Source organism: Trachypithecus francoisi, unplaced genomic scaffold (genome assembly GCF_009764315.1).
Source record: "Trachypithecus francoisi isolate TF-2019V2 unplaced genomic scaffold, Tfra_2.0 Lachesis_group6, whole genome shotgun sequence".
Classification (NCBI taxonomy): domain Eukaryota; kingdom Metazoa; phylum Chordata; class Mammalia; order Primates; family Cercopithecidae; genus Trachypithecus; species Trachypithecus francoisi.
In genome coordinates this window covers 50404421-50423881 of record NW_022681471.1, presented here as the reverse complement: position 1 = coordinate 50423881, position 19461 = coordinate 50404421, and positions in this window count along the sequence as shown.

The following is a 19461-nucleotide window of genomic DNA, read 5'->3' as shown; positions in this document are numbered from 1 at the left end:
CTGGGGAAGATAACAAGGCCAAGTTTTTATTCAGGCATGCCCAGATTAACCTTTATATATGTTTCACCACAAATGGAATTTCAAGAACTCAGAGATTTAAAAAAATAAGTGGTTGTACTATACTATAAAATATATCAATGTTTTGTTAAAACTGTAATTGAAACAAAGCATAAAAACAAGACCCATAGATATCAACAATTAAACACACATAAAAAACAAAATTCCATAAGAACCTGTTCTAAAAACTTGTGAAAGTTGATAGTTATGAAGGATTTACACAAAGAAACACTAAGTTATTTTAATCATATGCACACATACCTAATACCAACCTTCCCACCTTCAATTTATTCCTTTAATAAATATGTATTAAGTCCTTACTACTATGAGTCCATTATAATTTTAGGTGATAGACAAAAGAGAGAGAAAAATGCAGTGCCTATTTTTAAAGAACTCGCAGTCAAATAAGATAAATTGTATTACATCAATAATTGTCATAAAATGGAAAGAGAAATAATACAGTCTAAAATAGAGAGCACTAGGGAGGGGCAGATTTGTGGGAGGGCTCACAAAAGAGTGAGGCTACTAATAAGAATTGCAAAGAAAATATACTTGGAAATTTTCAAACTCATTGCAGTGCTATGCCCAAAACATGATCATATAAGTCATTACTGCCTTGAAGAGTTATGAAATTAAAAGGAGGTGCACAGAGCAAATATTGGTGGTGGAGGTGAGGGGGAGGGTTAGAGGTTTAGATTACAGGCAATGGTAGATGAAATACTGGACTGCCACCTGATTCTCTTCTTTCATTAATAAGATAATTATCTTATTACCTGTAGCCAAGAAATAAAGAGATAATTGACTATCTAATGACTGTCAGGCATTTTGAGTTCTAAGAGAACCAATGGACATTAAGTGAAAGACAGTGAGGAGAGCTATATTTCTGCTTAACTTTTTTTTTTTTTTATAAAAAATCTGTCTTAGCTTTGTCACTAAGTTTACTCAATACTGGTAAAATCGTTAAAAGGCTTTAAAAATGAGGTATATCTTCAGATGAATTTGCGTCTCCCCCAAACCCAGAATAGTTTCTCTATGGGATTTTGAACCTGTTTAATCATAAGTAAGCAGGGTTGATGATAAAAATTAAAGAAGTAAAGAATCTCACAGCTAAATATAATCATTACTGTGTTATTTTGATCCACGTTAAGTGATGGCAGAAAGAATTGCTGAGTATTAAAAATAATTGGAAAAAAAAGAGGACCTCATAAGACCTTAGCATTGAACAATGAACAATGACATACAGTAAGTGATTTTCATCAGGTTTTGGTCTAAGGTGAGAAGTGTTTTCTTCTACCTCAGCCTAATCTCACAACACCTGGTGTGCCTAGAAACACACATGCATCCAGAGGAATTTTCCTCTATAGGATCTCCTCAGTCGTTTCACTTCTACCCAGAATAATATCAGAGAAGGTTTATAAAGCCATCTCTGTGTCTTACAAACTGTGTGACCTTAGACTAATTATTTAACTTTCCTAAGCCCTAGTGCTTTTGATTCTACATAGCTAACAGACTTGAATACCTTATATATTTGTGGACAGCATTAAGTGAGATAACCAATATTAATGCACTTTGAAACTCTAATATGCTATGCAGAACAAAGGGTACCGGATTATTATCATGAAGGATGTTGGCTATAGTGTCTGAGAGGTTCAGCTGTGTCCAGCAGAGCCACACAGGATAAGCAAGACAGAACGTGAAATACATATGGAACATATGTAAAGACACACACACACACACACAAAGAAACATATACACACACATTCATAAACACAGGTTCACCCTAAATTTATTATAATTATAGTAAATTACATTTTATCTGATGGATCATTCTTTCCTAGTAATAACTTGGAGATACATTAGCTGTCTGGGGCTGAATAGAAATTCAGTTTGGTATACTGTGACAATAGTAATAGAACCTGGTAACCATTAGTGCTCATTTAATATATGTTAATGACAATGCACTAAATAATACCTTTAAACTTCTCCTCAGAGCTGTAAGATACCTTCTCCCTCCCTTTTCATTGATTCAACAATCACTATTCTTCTGAACCAGAGCTGAGGATTAAAAGAGCTAAGGCTTCAAGACCTCTCCCCATCTCTATTTTTACAAACGATCATATCATACATGATACTATTATATGACTTTAAGGTGGGTGAGTTTTCAGATATTAATTCTCACAAGAATTTTAAACCAGTTCTGACTGAAGTTTAAAAGCCAAATAACACATATTTTCACCATGTCCTTCAACACTATATCATTTTTGAAGCCAGAGAAGTAACTCTTACGGGGAAACATTCCGGGTCACAGTACAAAAGTAAGGAGTTGTTTGACCCCCGAACACTCTTACTTTAGTACCTTTCATATGACATCATTTGGTGATCAGGCACTGCACAGTCATATTTCGAACTGGTCCTGAGTTGAATTTGTTCACCTTACCAGGGACCAGTCATATGGACAACGGATATCAACCTATTCAAATAAAAATTGAGACTGACTACCCAGCATCAAAAACCAAGATCCAGAATTGGAAAGAGAGCCTACTTGACTAAAAACATCTTCTCTTGAAAATTTCACCCAATATCATCTGGCCTATGCTGTATTTAGCCAGGTTGTAAGAAAAGCCACTTAAAGATATGAGGATAGTGCCTTTATGCCTAGAGTTGGGGAGATATTGATGTAATTACTGAGAATTATTTCAGCAGTCAATGAACACAGTGTGTGCGCTATTGTAGTATAACAGCAGATAAGGCATCAAAGCCCAAAGAGTAGAAATTATCCTACAGTGTATACACATCCTCAGAGTCCTGCTCATAAATGGATCAGAATCAAGATTTTTAAAAACAACTTCCATATGTGGATCCTACCTATTTGTGTCACCCACTGTGCTATAGCCTTCAGTGTTATCCAGCTAAAGTAGCAATTATTGCTGCTTTACCTGCTATTTTCCAATCACTAGAGTAGTACAGAGTAGGACAGAGGTGAGGTTCCCATGGGAACCATAGCTGGCATTTCTTGGCTTTCATAAAATAAAACACCATCAGAATTGCATCATCAGCACTTAGCTATTCATCTATACAAGTGTAGGTGGATACCAATGTGATAAGAGAATAATAAAAATGACCCAACAGCAATTGGACATGAACTCTGTGAGTTTTTTTTAGTTGAAGAGAGGAGACAAATTGAGTTATCCCTACTCTCTCATTCAGGCTATTTAGTTACCAAGGATCTATCTCTTTTATAAAGAGACTGACCAGGTTAAGAGCAGAAAATAATTGGGTCCTCCAAACATTTTATTGTCTAAATCCTGCCTTGAGCAAATGCAAAGTAAAACATGCAAATGAGGGTAATTCTGTATTTATGACCTAGCACTGAAAAAAACAGATGTCAAATTCAAATGTAATTAGGAAGAAAATCGGTAAGTTTATGGACGATTGGTTAAAAACATAATAGCAAAGAGAAATTGCTTTGTGTAACAATAATATCTAAAAGAGTTAAAAACTTGCATAGCTTATGTTAACCCACATGCCTAGGCATTTGTCTCTATCACAGATCTCCTACTTCGCTGAGCAAAACTGACTGATGGCCCTAGCTGCTGCCCCTATGTATTCATCATCATGTTTGCAAGATGATAACTCTTCCAATGGGTTGGTCCCAGCCAATGACTTAGCATGGCAAAGGGACCCATTACTGTAAGATGTGGGACTCCTCCAGTGGGTAAGTTTAGCTCAGTAACTGTTTTGAGAGCCCCAAGCTACATTGGAGTTCCAGTGCCAGAGCAGCTACCAAGACTGCCCTAACTGAAAATGAAGGGGAGCTGGACACGGTATTTAAAGTGTGTTTTCACTGGATATGCCTTTTACCTGCCATATGGTCTAATGCCTACTTGTTTGACCCATGGACGGGGAGCCTTTCACACAATAACTTGTTATATGACTGACAGACTTGTGGCTTTTGTCTTACCCCCGTCCAGTTTATGCCTGTCTGACCTTCTCTCTGGCCCTAGGAACTTGACCTTGTGTTCTCCCCACCATCCTGGGGAAAACCCTACTTGGGGCTGTTCCTAATGGAAGGCACAAATTCAATACACTACCAAAATAGGGAAAAAAGCTCAAAGGTTTTTTTTCTTACAGATCCTGAGCAAGGAAGGTGTAATGAGTTGGCAGGGCAGTCCTTTGTCCACAGGTCATGTGAGGCAGGAATGAAAATTCAGGCAGAGAGGGTGTGGCAACTAACCACATTTTCTTTATCCATTCATCCACTGATGAACTCTTAGGTTGATTTCATATCTTGTCTGTTTTGAGTAATGCTGCATTAACACGGCAGTACAGCTATCTTTTTGACATACTGATTTCATTTTCTTTGGGTATGTACCCAGCAGTGGCATTGCTGGGCCATATGGTAGTTCTACATTTAATTTTTTGAGGAACTTTCATAAAGTTCTTCACGGTGGTTGCACCATTTTACATTCCCAACAAACGTGTACAAAAGTTTCCTTTTCTCCACTTCCTTGCCACACTTGTTATCTTATGACTCTTTGATAATAGCTGTTCTAATTGAGTGAAGTTATCATGTAGAAGACCAATTCAGGCTCATGTACCCAACGTGTAGCTGATGCCACTGAAACACCAGTGCTTGAAGATTAAAAAAGATTTATTTGATTTGGCCAAAGCAAGAATGCAGGAGGGCAAGATATCTCAATCCTGCCTTGGCAAAAAGAAGAAGCAGGGAGATTTTATGCAGCTATAGAGTAAGGGAGGGGGATTTTCAGGGAATCCAGGGGAAAAGTCTATGTTCCTTCAGTCTCAGATAACAACCAGACTACTGGGTGTCAGCAGTTGAACACAATATCTTTCAAAGCATTCATTCCTTCTGCAGGTTTCTTCGAGATCCTGATGATATCTCCTCCTACTTGACAAAGAAACAGTACAGCAGCAGTTTATAATTATATTGTGGGAACAAGGATTATTGGGCAAAAAGTGAGTGGTTAACATGTGCAAGCAAGCAAGGGCCTCATCAGAATTTTCGTCATTGTCACTAAAAATTGTGGGGTGCTGAAATCTCAAGGGGTCCAATTACAATCTTTCACTGTAGTTTTGATTTGCATTTTCCTGATTATTACTGATATTGAGCACCTTTTTATACACCTGTTGTAGACCAGCCTTATTTCTGTACTTTGCATGTACCAAGGTTCTTCTTGCCTCAGGGACAAGTTTTGCATCCTGGCATCTAGGATGTTTGTTGAGAACTCAGATGTCAAGAGTAATATTTGCTCCTGTGGAAGTAATATGTCTTTTCTTTTCTCTGGCTGCTTTTACTTAATCCATTTGTTTTCATTTTTTTCCACAGGTTTTACTAATATATGCCTATGTATAATTTTCTTTGTATTTATACTTCTTTCAATTAGATTCTCAGATCTATCAGTCTTTTATCAGCTTTAGACAATTTTCAGCCAAATATTGCTTTCTATCTGACTCTTCCTATCTTCTCTTTCTGAGCTTCCAGTTACATACATGTTATAGATTTGCACTGGCAAATCCAGAATCGACTTTTGTCTCCCCAGTCTGTGAGCTCACCAAAATTATCTGTTGGCATCTCTGCCTCTTAGCTATTGCCTTCAGCTTCTCACACTTTCTTATCCTTTAAGAAAAATTGGCAAATGCCCTCGCAGGGAAAGCAGTGTATAGAGAGTTGGCCTCATGTCAGTGAGCCTTTATTCTCTCTGGGATCTTGACTTCCTAGTTCCTGGTTGACTGGGAAGTAACCTATGCCTTCAAACAATTTTTGTTTAGGTATTTTATCTTGTTTTTATAGTTTTCTTGGCATATATGTTGGTTGGTAAAATGTTACTCATAGAATTCATAGCTGGAAACAGAATTATTAAGTAGAAGTTTAAAATTAATTATTGCTAGCATAATATATGAGCTTATGTACATTTTGAGTAGGTAGCCACCTTCATGCCACCAGATTGAAGGATTCCCAAAGTTTTACTGCCTTAACACATTTTCTCTGTGTAATAATATCACAATTGTACTTGAAATCTCCCCTATTGGAGAATTCCATTAGAAAAAGCCACTATGCCTCCAGTTTCCAACAATGTTATCTGAATGGGTTTTGTATTTTCCACAATGTACTTCCTTAGAACATCTCCCTCAAGAAGATACACAGAAAAGATATTGGTGGTCTCAGGCTTATTCATATGGTACCAGGTGCCAGTGGCTAGGTAACTAAGAGTGGAAGAAGAAATCTGCTAAGCCTCTTGAAACTCATGCTCAGAATTATCAAAATATCACTGCTCCTAAAATATCTTGTAAGTCACAAAGCTAGGCCAGATTCAAGCAGCACAGAAGGAGTCTCCATCTCTTGATGGAAGAAGCTGCAAAGAATCATGGTCATTTTTGTCATTTTCTGGCAACAGGTTAGACACAAGCTACTTCTGTGAAGTTTTTGAGAAGTATGTTAGTCCAGTCCCTTCAGAAACAGATACCAAGGCAGGTTAATATGTGCAAGGATCTAACGAAGGAAATGCTGAAAATAAAGGTGAGGGATCCAGAGAAGTCATAAAGGAGACATTGCGTGTGTTACCATATTGCAGACCTGACACCTATGAAGGAGAAAGAAAAGGAAGGAAGATTAAATAGGAAGAGCCTTACATTGAAGCAAAATTCCTAAAAACAGTCTGAAAACTGAGCGAAAAATCATGACTTATTGGGGAAACCTCCCTCAGCCTCTTGGTCCTATACTCTTGTCTTTTTCAGCTTGTAAATATTGATAAATGCCTTAGTTGTCTGTCCATTTATGTTGCTCATAAAGACACCATGTTCCAACCATTTTCATAACTTCCTATGGGTAAAGCCCTCTTGACTGGCTCTCTGATGGTATTGGTTCTTATCATAATTGTGGCCTCCTGGCTTCTGGCAGTTAAGCCTTACCCCTTGTTTTCTGTTACTGCAGGGCTCTGTCATCCCCATGAATACTAATGAGCCCATGTCTGTGACTCCCTCTCCTACTATCATTCCTGGTCTTTACAGGACACCCACTACTGAACTTCCTAGTGATGCTGTTGCCCCTCTCAGGAATGAATTCCTGATGACCCTGTTTAGAGTAAATAGTTGATTCTCTGTGCCCTCCTGTGAAGCACTGTCCTTGGTTGAGTTTTCTGGCCTCCCATAATATAGTCATTCTGGCCTGCCCACTTCCCTGAGACTTTGTATTTCTTCCTCTAATGGATGCAGGGCACCTCCTGCTCCCTTCACTTAGCAAGAGCTTCTCCAGGCTTCTAAGAACCACACTAGCAGTGAATTTGCCCTGTCCTCTGGGGTTATTGCTAGAGGGTAAAATCCTATGTTCCCACAAGTTCCACTAAGTCAATAAATTCTTGTTATCCAGTCTTATATTCTGATAACCTTGATCAAACACCTTCAAAGCCTGATCCCAGGTAGACTTTTCTGATTCCTGTAGGTACATGTTAGCTAATTCTTGCAACTCCTTCATTACATAATTTCTTTTATTCCTTATTAGGCCCAACATATCCTGACAGGTTATCCTAGAATTTAACCCTGGTTATATATCTTTAGCCAGGAGAGCGGATAGGAGCAGCTCTTGGGGGATGGGGGGTGAAAAGATAAATGCTATAATCTTGCAGGAGAGAGGCCTTTGCTGCATCTCCCAGCACAGTGGTAGTGTTAGCTCTTACAGAAAAAGATGGGACAGCTGTGCAAGATCTAAGGGCTTGGGAGTCTGCAAAGTAAATGTTCTCAAGGGAATCCATCCAGATGCCCCCCACTACATTTCAAGATCCTAGGTTTTCTCACTTAGGACCCTAACTTTACCATAATAAGTTTGCCTTGGCTGAACCTTTAAATGTCTCTGGAACGCTGTGATCCTTACTAAAAGATCCTGTGTCTGTTCTCAGCTGTTTGATCTTCCACTGCAGAAGATAAGGACCTCTATTAATCTACCAAAGAGTTTATGTGGTTGTAGCCCTTATCCTTTAACTGTTTATTAACAGTCTTCAATTTTTCATTAGCTCTTTTTAGGTCATCCTTACAACTTAGCAATAAACAGTCTACTCCTTTGTTCTTGTAAGAATACTCTCCCCATATCTGTCAAATGTCTGAGCTATTGTTTCTGCAAAGGCTTTCCCGTTTTGGTTTCTGGGACACATGTCCTCTGGTCACTACCAGTGAAATTATCATTTAGGTTGCCACTTTGTATCAGGATAGTATACTCTGTCCACTAGGTGGTAAGTAAGCCAGTCTTCAAACCCCATATTACTGCCTACTTTATACTGGCTACCATTAGCACCATTCATATTAGGATCCTCTGAGAAGAAACCAAGATGAGGTTAGATTTGCAATAGATTTATCGAGGGAAATGCCTTTGAAGGATCAAGGGGGAAAAGTTGGATAAGTCTGAGAGAGCTATCAGATTTTGGTGTAGATCAGACACCTGTGAAGAAGAGAGGACAGTAAAGAGGACTGGGTAGAAAGATCGCAGTACAGTTCAAGCAAGAGAGTTTTGTCCAGGCCGATAGGAATTCTTGTAGTAAATTCTTTTAATTTTATGTTGCCTCAACATCCATTTTGAAATACTAATTTAACTTTCTCATACCAGAAGCATGACTCAGTCATCCTTGACACAGTTTCCAGTTCCACACCTCACCCAAATGGCTCAAGCCAGTGGCCAGAGATAAGAACTTAGAGACATCCCTACTATGAGCAGACCGGGCTCCCTACTTTCCCACCACTTCCTTTAAAAGTATCATTCAGACATTTGTCTGTAAACTTAAAGTGACTCACATGCTATTCCGTTATTCCAGGTACCTCATTTTATTGCACTTCACTTTATTGTGCTTCTTATAAATTGAAGGTTTGTGGTAATTATGGGTTAAGCAAGTATATCACCACCATTTTCCCAATAGCATGTATTAATTTCATGTCTCTGCATCACATTTGGCAATTCTCATAAAATTTCTAACTTGTTCATTATTATACCTGCTATGATGATCTGTGATTGGAGATCTTTGATGTTACTGTTGTAATTGTTTTGGGGTACCATGAATCATTCCTTTATAATATAGCAAACTTAATAGATAAATGTTGTGTGTGTTCCTACTGCTCCACTGACCAGCTTTTCCTTATCTCTCTCCCTCTTCTCGGGCCTCCCTATTCCCTGAGCCACAATTATATTGAAATTGGGCCAATTAACAACTTTACAATGGCCTGTAATTGTTCAAGTGAAAGAAAGAGTTATATGTCCCTCACTTTAAATCAAAAGCTAGAAATGATTAAGCTTGGTGAAGAAGGCATGCTGAAAGCCAAAATAGGCTGAAAATTAGGCATCTTGTGCCAAAAAGCCAGATTGTGAATGCAAAGTAAAATTTTTTTAAAAGAAATTAAAGTGCTACTCCAGTGAACACATGAATGATAACAAATACTCTTAGTGCTGATATGGAGAATATTTTAATGGTCTAGATAGAAGATCAAAGCAGAAACAACATTCTCCTAAGCCAAAGTCTAGTTCAGAGCAAGGTTCTTTTTTTTTCAATTTTCTGAAGGCTGACAGAGGTAAGAAAGCTGCAGAAGAATAGCTGGAAGCTAACAGAGGTTGATTCAGGAGACTGAAGGAAATAAACCATCTCTATAATGTAAAAGTTCAAGGCGAAGCAGCAAGTGATGATGTAGAAGCTGCAGCAAGTTATGCAGAAGATCTAGCTAAGATAACTGAGGAAGGTGGCTACACAAAACAGTAGATTTTCAATGTAGATGAAACAGCCTTCTTATGGAAGATGATGCCATCTAGGACTTTCCCAGATAGAGAGGAGGAGTCAATGCCTGACATCAAAGTTTTAAAGGACACACTGACTCTCTTGTTAGTGGCTAATGCACCTGGTAATTTTTAGTTGAAGCCAATAATCACTGACTATTTCTGAAAATCCCAGGGCCCTTAAGAGTTATGCTAAATCTATTCTGCCTGTGCTCCATAAATGGAAAAACAAAGCCTGGATGTCAGCAAGTCTGTTTACAGCATGGTTTACCGAATATTTTTAAGCCCACTGTTGACACCTACTACTCAGAAAGAAACAGATTTCTTTCAAAATATTGCTGCACATTAACAATGCACCTGGACACCCAAGAGCTGTGATGAAGATGCACAAGGATATTAATGTTGTTTTCATGCCTACTAACCCAACATCTATTCTGCCGTCCATGAATCAAGGAGTAATTTCAACTTTCAAGTCTTATTACTCAAGAAATACATTTCATAAAGCTATTTTGTTGCCTTATAAGGTAATTCCTCTGATGAATCTGGGCAAAGTAAATTGAAAGCCCTCTGGAAAAGATTCACCATTCTAGATGTTATTAAGAACATTTGGCTGGGTGCGGTGGCTCATGCCTGTAATCACAGCACTTTGGGAGGCCAAGGCGGGTGGATCACCTGATGTCAGGTTTGAGACCAGCCTAGCCAACATGGCAAAACTCCATCTCTACTAAAAATACAAAAATTAGCCAGGCTTGGTGGTGGGCACCTGTAATCCCAGCTACTCAGGAGGCTGAGGCAGGAGAATCACTTGAACCCGGGAGGCAGAGGTTTCAGTGAGCCGAGGCCTGGGCAACGAGAGTGAAACTCCATCTTAAAAAAAAAATTGTGCTTCTTGGGAGGAGGTCGAAATATCAACAATAGCAGAAGTTTGGAAGAATTTGATTCTGACTCTCATGGATGACTTTAAGACTTTCAAAACTTCAGTGGAGGAAGTAGTGCAGATGTGGTGGAAATAGCAAGAGAACTACAATTAGAAGTAGAGCCTGAAGATGGAACTGAATTGCTACAATCTCATGATAAAACGTGAATGGATGAGGAGTTGCTTCTTATAGATGAGGAAAGAAAGCAATTTATTGAGATGGAATCTACTCCTGGTAAAGATGCTGTGAACATTGCTTTAAATAACAAGAAAGGATTTATAATATGACATAAATTTACTTGATAAAGCAGCAGCAGATTTGAGAGAATTGACTCCAATTTGAAAAGAAGCTTTACTGTGGATAAAACGCTATCAAACAGCACTGCATGCTATAGAGAAATCTTTTATGAAAGGAAGAGTCAGTTGATGTGTCAAACTTCACTGTTGCCTTATTTTAAGAAATTTCCATAGCCACCCCAACCTTCAGCAACCACCACCCTGATCATCAGCAGCCATTAACATTGAAGCAAGATCCCCCAATACCAGCAAAAAAATAATGTCTCACTGAAGGCTCAGAGGATTGTGACCATTTTTTCACAATAAAGTATTTTTGAAGTGTGTACTTCATTTAGACATAATGCTATAGATCATGTAATAGAGTACAGAACAGTATAAACATAACTTTTATATATACTGGGAAGCCAAAAATTCATGTGACTTGCTTTACTGTGATATTCACTTTATTGTGATGTTCTGGAATGGAACTCACAATATCTCTAAGGTATGATTGGTATAAATAAAATAGAATACTATTCAGCCATAAAAAGTAGAAAATCCTGTCATTTGTGACAACATGGATGAACCTAGAGAACATATGTCAAGTGACATAAGCCAGACGCAGAAAGACAAACACTGCATGAGATCTCACCTGTGTGTGAAATCTAAAATGTCAAATTCACAGAAGTAGACAGTAGAAGGGTGGTCTTTAGGTGCTGGGCTGGGTCTCTAGTGGGGGAAATGGGGAGATAATGGTCAAAGGATACAAAGTTTCAGTTATGCAAGATGAATCACTTCTGGAGACCTACTGTAAAACATGTTGACTATAGTTGACTGTAGTTAACAATATTATATTGTATACTTGAAATTCCTAAGAGGGTTTCACCTCAAGTGTTCTTACCACAAAAAAAGAAAAAGAAAAAAAAAAACTGTGTGAGATGATACATATATTAAGTAACTTGATTATGGTTATCATTTCATGAAGTATGTATAAGTGTATATCAAAACATCACATTGTACACCACAAATATATACAATTTTTATTTGTCAAGTATATGTCAAGGCTGGGAAATAAACAAAAAAGGAAAACCACATAGAATACATGTTCTTCAGCCTACGCTTGTCTTCAAAATCAGCTTATTACATAGTATTAAAACATCCAATATATGCTTAGATGCCAATATGTAATTACTTTGCTCTTCATTAACTACTGAACGAACATCTTTCTAAAGAAAAGAAGAAATAACACTACTGTGACTGAAGAATAAGAGAGAGTGATGGGGAAAGAGAGAAGTAATGAAGCTGTAAATGTAGGCAAGAACTAGATCATGCAAATATTGGTTTGTATTCCATTTTATTTTTATTTTATTATAAGTAAGCTGTGCAGAGAATGGATGGAGGGTGTAGCAGTGAATGGCCAAATAAAAACAGGTAGGATTGTGGAGCAGAATGCCTTGCCAGAAATACAATTTCCTATCTTCCTCACTTTAAAGCACCTTAGGCTATAGTGAGAGTTTAGTCTCTATCTAAATGAAATAAGAAACCAAGAGTTTAAACAAGATGAATGATTCTTGTTATGGACCAACAGTTCCTCTCATGTGTAATTTTCAAACCCATCCTCATTACAGTCCTCTTCCTCTGAATACTTCTTGGTTGACCTATATTCCACATAAAATGTGATACCCAGAACAGACTATTACACTAAATATATAAGCTGACAATTGCAGAGTAGAGTGGGACCATGGATTTCTTTAAACTACACACTATATTTTCTTTTTTTTTTTTTTTTTTTTGAGACGGAGTCTCGCTCTGTCGCCCAGGCTGGAGTGCAGTGGCACAATCTCGGCTCACTGCAAGCTCCGCCTCCCGGGTTCCCGCCATTCTCCCGCCTCAGCCTCCGAGTAGCTGGGACTACAGGTGCCCGCCACCTCGCCCGGCTAGATTTTTGTATTTTTAGTAGAGACGGGGTTTCACGGTGTTAGCCAGGAGGGTCTCGATCTCCTGACCTCGTGATCCACCCGCCTCGGCCTCCCAAAGTGCTGGGATTACAGGCTTGAGCCACCGCGCCCGGCCCATACTATATTTTCATCAACACAAACTAAGTTTTGATTTGCTTTGTTCAGCAGCCTCTAAAAATTATTTTTTCTTTCATTTACAATGTCTTGATTTGAATTAAAAAATACCAAACAGAATAGAAGAAGCCAAAATATATCAAAGTCAAATATCACATAGAGTTTTCAATAGTTCCCTAAATGCTATCCCCCTGTTTTTCTCCATTCTGACCCTCTACTCAGCTCCTGCTGTTTCCCTAAGGTTGAGATTTTGAATTTAGACTTTGGTTACATAAACTCCAACAGGCTGACCTTGATTCATATGCAGATTCTGTTCCAAGGTTAGAGCTCTGTAAGCAGGATGGTTGCAAAAGCCTCCCTGGAATAAGATTTTTAGGCATGTTTAATTTAAAACACTAAATATTTCATCTATAAAATGTGGAAGAGCTCATATCTGAGCTTTTAGCTTCTTTTTCTTTTCCAGATAGTTAAGAGTTGTGAATTTTAAGACCTCCAAGAAGTTGGCAGAGGACGTGACATGGAAAACTTCTGCAGTGTTGATTCCTCCTGTGGGGCTAGGGACTAGTAAGGAAATTCATATTCCAAAGATGTCAGTAGGAAGAGTTCTACTGTCCATCCCACTGCCTCACATACTGGACAAAATGAAACATTGAGTATATCAGACAAAGTTTTTAAAAAATTCAACCCAACGCATGACAGCTATGTACTATGAGGCAAGCACTGTGCTTGGTTCTGGAAATGTAATGGTATAGCCGTGAATGTAATGGTAAAGCAGTGAATAGGACACTATCCTAACCCTTAGAGGTTTCTTAAATGATCAGTACTCATATCTTACTTTTTTATTCCATTGAAAACAAATCTTTCTCTCTTCCCGCACCCCCGCACACACGTGTGAGCACAAACACAGGTTCCCTTTGTTTTTCTCAACAGCCACAGCCTCACAAAGACCTGCTGAAAATACCTTATCACCTTAGTGTGAACAGGAAGTCTCATTTGTGCTTGCTCCCAAAATACTCCAGCTCCAACAGCACCGTAACACACTAGTATGAACACTCAACTACATTTGTGCTCTAATAATCACCTTTTAGGGATGACAGTTTTACTGCTGATAAGTAGTATACCATGATGGATTAGTAGATGCAGCTAGCCATCACTGCTTTTTGCAGTGTTTTAATGGATTGTTAGGGGCTTTGCTTTCATGTTTCTTTTCTTTACTTTTTCTTTGTGAACAAAAATTTTAAGACCAGAAACACAAAATGCTTCAAGAGTTTAAAATTAATAATAAGGAGTGAGAAACATGATTGAGTTGACGTGCACAACCTATAGTCACACAGTTCTATAAAACTCATTTATTTTATACAGCACTACTCCTGGAATTTTTAACTGTGTTTATCACAGGACATTCAAGTTTATGTTAACCAGTTGCTCACTGGTGACCACAAATTCTAACCATGTAATTGAGCTCCTCAATATGCTTCTGGAGATGTATGCTTTTCAAGATATTTGAAGTTGGTCTGTGGATTTCTGTGCTTCATTTCTTCATGTTTGTGTGCCTAGGACATGGGCATCTATCCTACTGAGGAGCCATAATACCCCATCTACAATATGCCCATTTGTGCAAATTTTGATCAACTCTGTATACTGAATGCCTTACTCTTTCCCAGTTCTCCAGGAAGGAAAAATGCCTGCTTTTATCTTCCATGTGATAGAATTAATACTAAGTATTCTCTCTGGGGCCAGTTTGAAGGTATAATAAAGATAATGGCTACCAATTAATGAGTACTCATTAAGTATTAGGCACCATTCTAGGTTTTTTATATGGGCATCCCAATGGTAACCACAACAGCTCTATAAAGTAACTAGTCTCAAAGATATATTTATTTTCCCATATTTTACAGCCATCAATTGCAAAAATTAGATTCAAGCCCACAACTACTACCCACTACCTATATGAAAACTAGTCTATTTTTAGAGATTCACTAAAATAAAGAAATTATTAACCCAATGACAACTTGAATATCAACATCTGTTAAACTGGTCTACTAATGATGAAAACTTGGAGTTATCAGGAATAATGAACAAAGCAATTAAACACTTTCTTTTTTTTTTTTTTTTTTTTGAGGAGTCTCGCTCTGTCGCCCGGGCTGGAGTGCAGTGGCCGGATCTCAGCTCACTGCAAGCTCCGCCTCCCGGATTTACGCCATTCTCCTGCCTCAGCCTCCCGAGTAGCTGGGACTACAGGCACCCGCCACCTCGCCCGGCTAGTTTTTTGTATTTTTTTTAGTAGAGACGGGGTTTCACCGGGTTAGCCAGGATGGTCTCGATCTCCTGACCTCGTAATCCGCAGGCCTCCCAAAGTACTGGGATTACAGGCTTGAGCCACCGCGTCCGGCCAATTAAACACTTTCAATGGTACCTGAGTAAACTAAGATTTGAGAACTTTTCCTAAGTTAATTAGAAAAGCCAAAAACAGTAGATGATTTTCCTTTAAGTAAGGGAAATCATCTTGTTTGGCCCATTTATCCAAAGTTAGAACCAACTGTGCCGATAGCTTTAAATGGTCCTTGATATTTCATCACATTAGAATGTGGCCTACTGCTTCATTTGCAGATTAGACATATCTATCTTCAAGTAGGCTAGTTTTTGAATACAGACAAAAAAATTTACATGTATGTATTAACATGTACCTAAAGGCAGATATATAAGAATAATTATCTGGACTGAACCAAAGAATATTAAGTTGAACATTGTACATGAAAGATTGTTGAGCCTTATGATACAATTTAAAATTCACAGAAAGAAAACTCCACAATTTTTGTTACCCCAATGTTACCCTTAGAAAGCTCATTAACACCATAAAACAACCAGGTCATACAATAGCTCTGAGGATGTGTTGGTTTTTAAAGGAAATTATCTTCTAAATGACATTCATTCACATAAAACTACCAACTTGATTTGAAACACTTATTATTCTCCAGTACTTGACTGTGGCTTGAGGGAATACAGGTAAGAGTTTATAAGGAACAGAAAGGTTGCTACCTTGATAATTATGTTGACGTACACTAAAAGTCATTGCTTCTTTATGAAAAAAAAAAAAAAGGAAATATCTCATATCTCCTTTTAGAATGAGCTAATAGTAATCTCCTTTTTCATCACTAGATATCATGAGTAAAAAACTGCCTTGTTAAAAGAAAAACATTTTTCAGGGAGTGAGAAAGAAAGAGGGATAATTTTCAAAGTTCTAGCAGCTCTCACTTTTAGAAAACATATCACTCATATATGTGCCTCTCAAAGCTTACGGGGTAGACATAAGTTGTGAGGCAGTAGAAATTAGGTAAATTGGTCAAGCTCTCTGATTTTGAAAGAGAAATCATGAGAAAATTGTTGTCAATAGACAAAAAGTAAGAACATAAGTACTTAACCTCTAATAAAACTTGAGTAATTCTGTCACTGAGCTGGACATTATCACATAGCCTTACTTATTTTAAAGTAACCAGAATTTTAAAATGGCATTAATGCGGACATTAAGTCTTTGACTTTCTTAAAGAGAGAGGAGTAAGAATTATACTATTTTCCAGTATGCTGATTTTCTTTTCCCCACTTCCTGTGAACAATAGAGGAGAAGTAAAATGATTTCCTTTCAAAGTAAAAGATCTAACATTACCTAATATTTATTGAATTGTATGTAATGCTATGCCAAACACTACCTGATTTAATCTTCACAACAATGCTGTAAAGCAGATACTGTTACTCTCCATGTTTTATGGATAAGGACATACAGACAAGAAAGACAAGGAAGAAAAATAAATAAGATTAAGTGACTTTCCCAAGATTATGTAGCTGATAAATATCAGAACTAGCATTTGAACTCATATTCAGACAATACCACATCTCAAAATAAGGAAAAGAAAGGACTAAACAAGTATAGAATAAAGAAAGCAGCTGAATTTAACATTCTTAGGTCAATTTAAGTGCCTGGAATATAACAATTTCTCAAAAAATATTTGCCAAAAAATACCTGATTGCATAAGTAAATTAATAAATGCCATAGTGATTTTCATAAACTGATATGTGGGGTCTTACAGGGACAGATTTCAAACTTTTGCTCACAGTTTTGAGCAGAATAATTGAAACAGAAACACCAATGGGGATTTACAGGAGTCTGTGGGTAGGCTATGCAAGTTCTTAAGACCCTTAGTCAAGATGTCAAAGATAAATACTGAAAACTGACTATTAAACTCATTCATTTGAGATGCAGACCTGGAGCTGCTAGATGAGCCTGAGGCCTTCTTTACCAGATTTTATTTCTGTGCTGAACAACTGATTCCAGCTTTAGTTTAGAGATGAGCTGCCCTTCCTAACTCTAACTATTGATTATCATATTAAGAACAAACCCTTATGTTCAGTTGAGGATAGCATCATTATTTCATGAAGCTTCTTTTTTTTCTTTTTGAAGTGAGGAAAAACACAGCATAAACTGAACATTTACTGCAGGGAGAGTTTCTTCTCATTATTCAAGTATAAAGTGTGACTAGGATGACGGGGTCAGCTATTCTCTAGCAACACAAAGCAATATCTTTAAGTAGATAAAAACAGGCAGAAGGTATTCTGCAGTCTTTGGTAGGCATGTAGTCACATTCCTGGTTGAAGACACTGTTTGAATATATGTAGCACTGCCCCAACTCCCATTTCCTTTTGATCAATCAACAGGTGACAAAGATAACTTAGCAAGTTAAAATCAGTCTCTTTTCAATCCCATACGATGTGGATCCCAAATTGACTGCCATGAATACAACCTACAGATTAAAAAAAACTGTTCCTTTCAAACCAACTGGCCCTGAATGCCTGCTTCCTTTCTGGAGATGCTGAGTGCCCCCACCCCAGAGAAAAAAAAAGGTTACCCCACTGCTTTCCCCAACCAGCTGAAGTAAAAAGGAGATAAATTATTTGGGCATAAATTGCTGGGGAAAAAATATCATCTGAAAGCCTCTGTGCAATTAACAGAAAAGCTGCAGCTTTTAAGGCCAAAGCTGAACAAATCCATTAAACATGCTGAAGGTGTAGGAGGCTGTCATTAAACACATTGGTAGACACACATACTGGGACATTTAAGTCTGACCTCCCTGAGCAAAACCACTTTGTGTTTAGCTAATTTTGTCCAATTTTATGATCTCTTCTAAAACAGAAATTATGCAAATAGAGTTTTATTTGGAGTAGTTTTCTGTTAATGCACAAAACATCACACTGTGGCTGTTATTGTCTAAAGCAATTCACAGGGGCCACCTTCTCAACAACTCAACACCTCCCAATGCCTAGGAATGGCACCCAAGCTTCTAAGTAGAAAAACAAAAAAATTCCCAAATGAATCCATCGAAGTGCGAAGTTCAAACACATCCAGCAAGTAACTGCCATTGTCCCACCAGGACAAAAAGCCTCTCAAAGATTTATCCCTTTTCATGTTAACAGTTTTTCTATTTCTAGTGGACACATTGTCACCGCAGCTCCCCCTACCCTAGCCTGCACCTTTAGCGTATTATTATCCTAAGTGCCTAAATTCCTCTTCCAGTACAGATCTTTTCCTACTGTGGAGAAATCAGCTGGTAGGAAAAAGTCAATGTTTTCTCCTTGTTAAGGTTGGCATATGAATGGATCTTCTAATTGTGAATTAGAGAGTGCTCATAACATTAACATGGATTACTATGCCCTAAGGATCCAATCAACCAAATACGATACATAAACATGAACATGGGTATTAACACATGTCACAAATCAGCACAATCTCTTTGTACATTGAAAGTCCAAACGTCCCCTTGGCATAGCCAATTCTACACTCACCCTTGCACTACAAATACTCTCGCTTCTCCATTTGAACACCATATGATTGCTGCTAAGTTAATATTTATCAAAACAATTATATTTCCTCCAAAATCATCTCCCCTCATCTTTTTATTTTCCCTATTCACTCAGTCCTATCCCTCATTTTCTTCCCTCTATAACCATTCTCCAAGATGCAGCAATTCTTTCATTTTGATATCTTTTTGCCTATGGCTTCCTTTCCAATCTAACCACACTACCCTGGAACAGATCACTTTCACCTTCTGCCTAAAGTAACAATTATTCTGTCTCCATTTTTCCTCCTCTCCAAACCACATTCTAAATGATGAAGACATTCATTATCATGAAATGGCACTGTACATATGTTATTTCCTCCTTCATAAACTTTAATGGCTCCCCATGGACTAAAGAATAAGGCCTACCACAACTATATCTCTCTCTATCCTCCTATACCTACCTCTATTCCAACTAAAACAAGTAAAAATGGAACTGTCATTTAATCAGTGCCTACATGTACCAAACATTGTGTGAGGCACTTT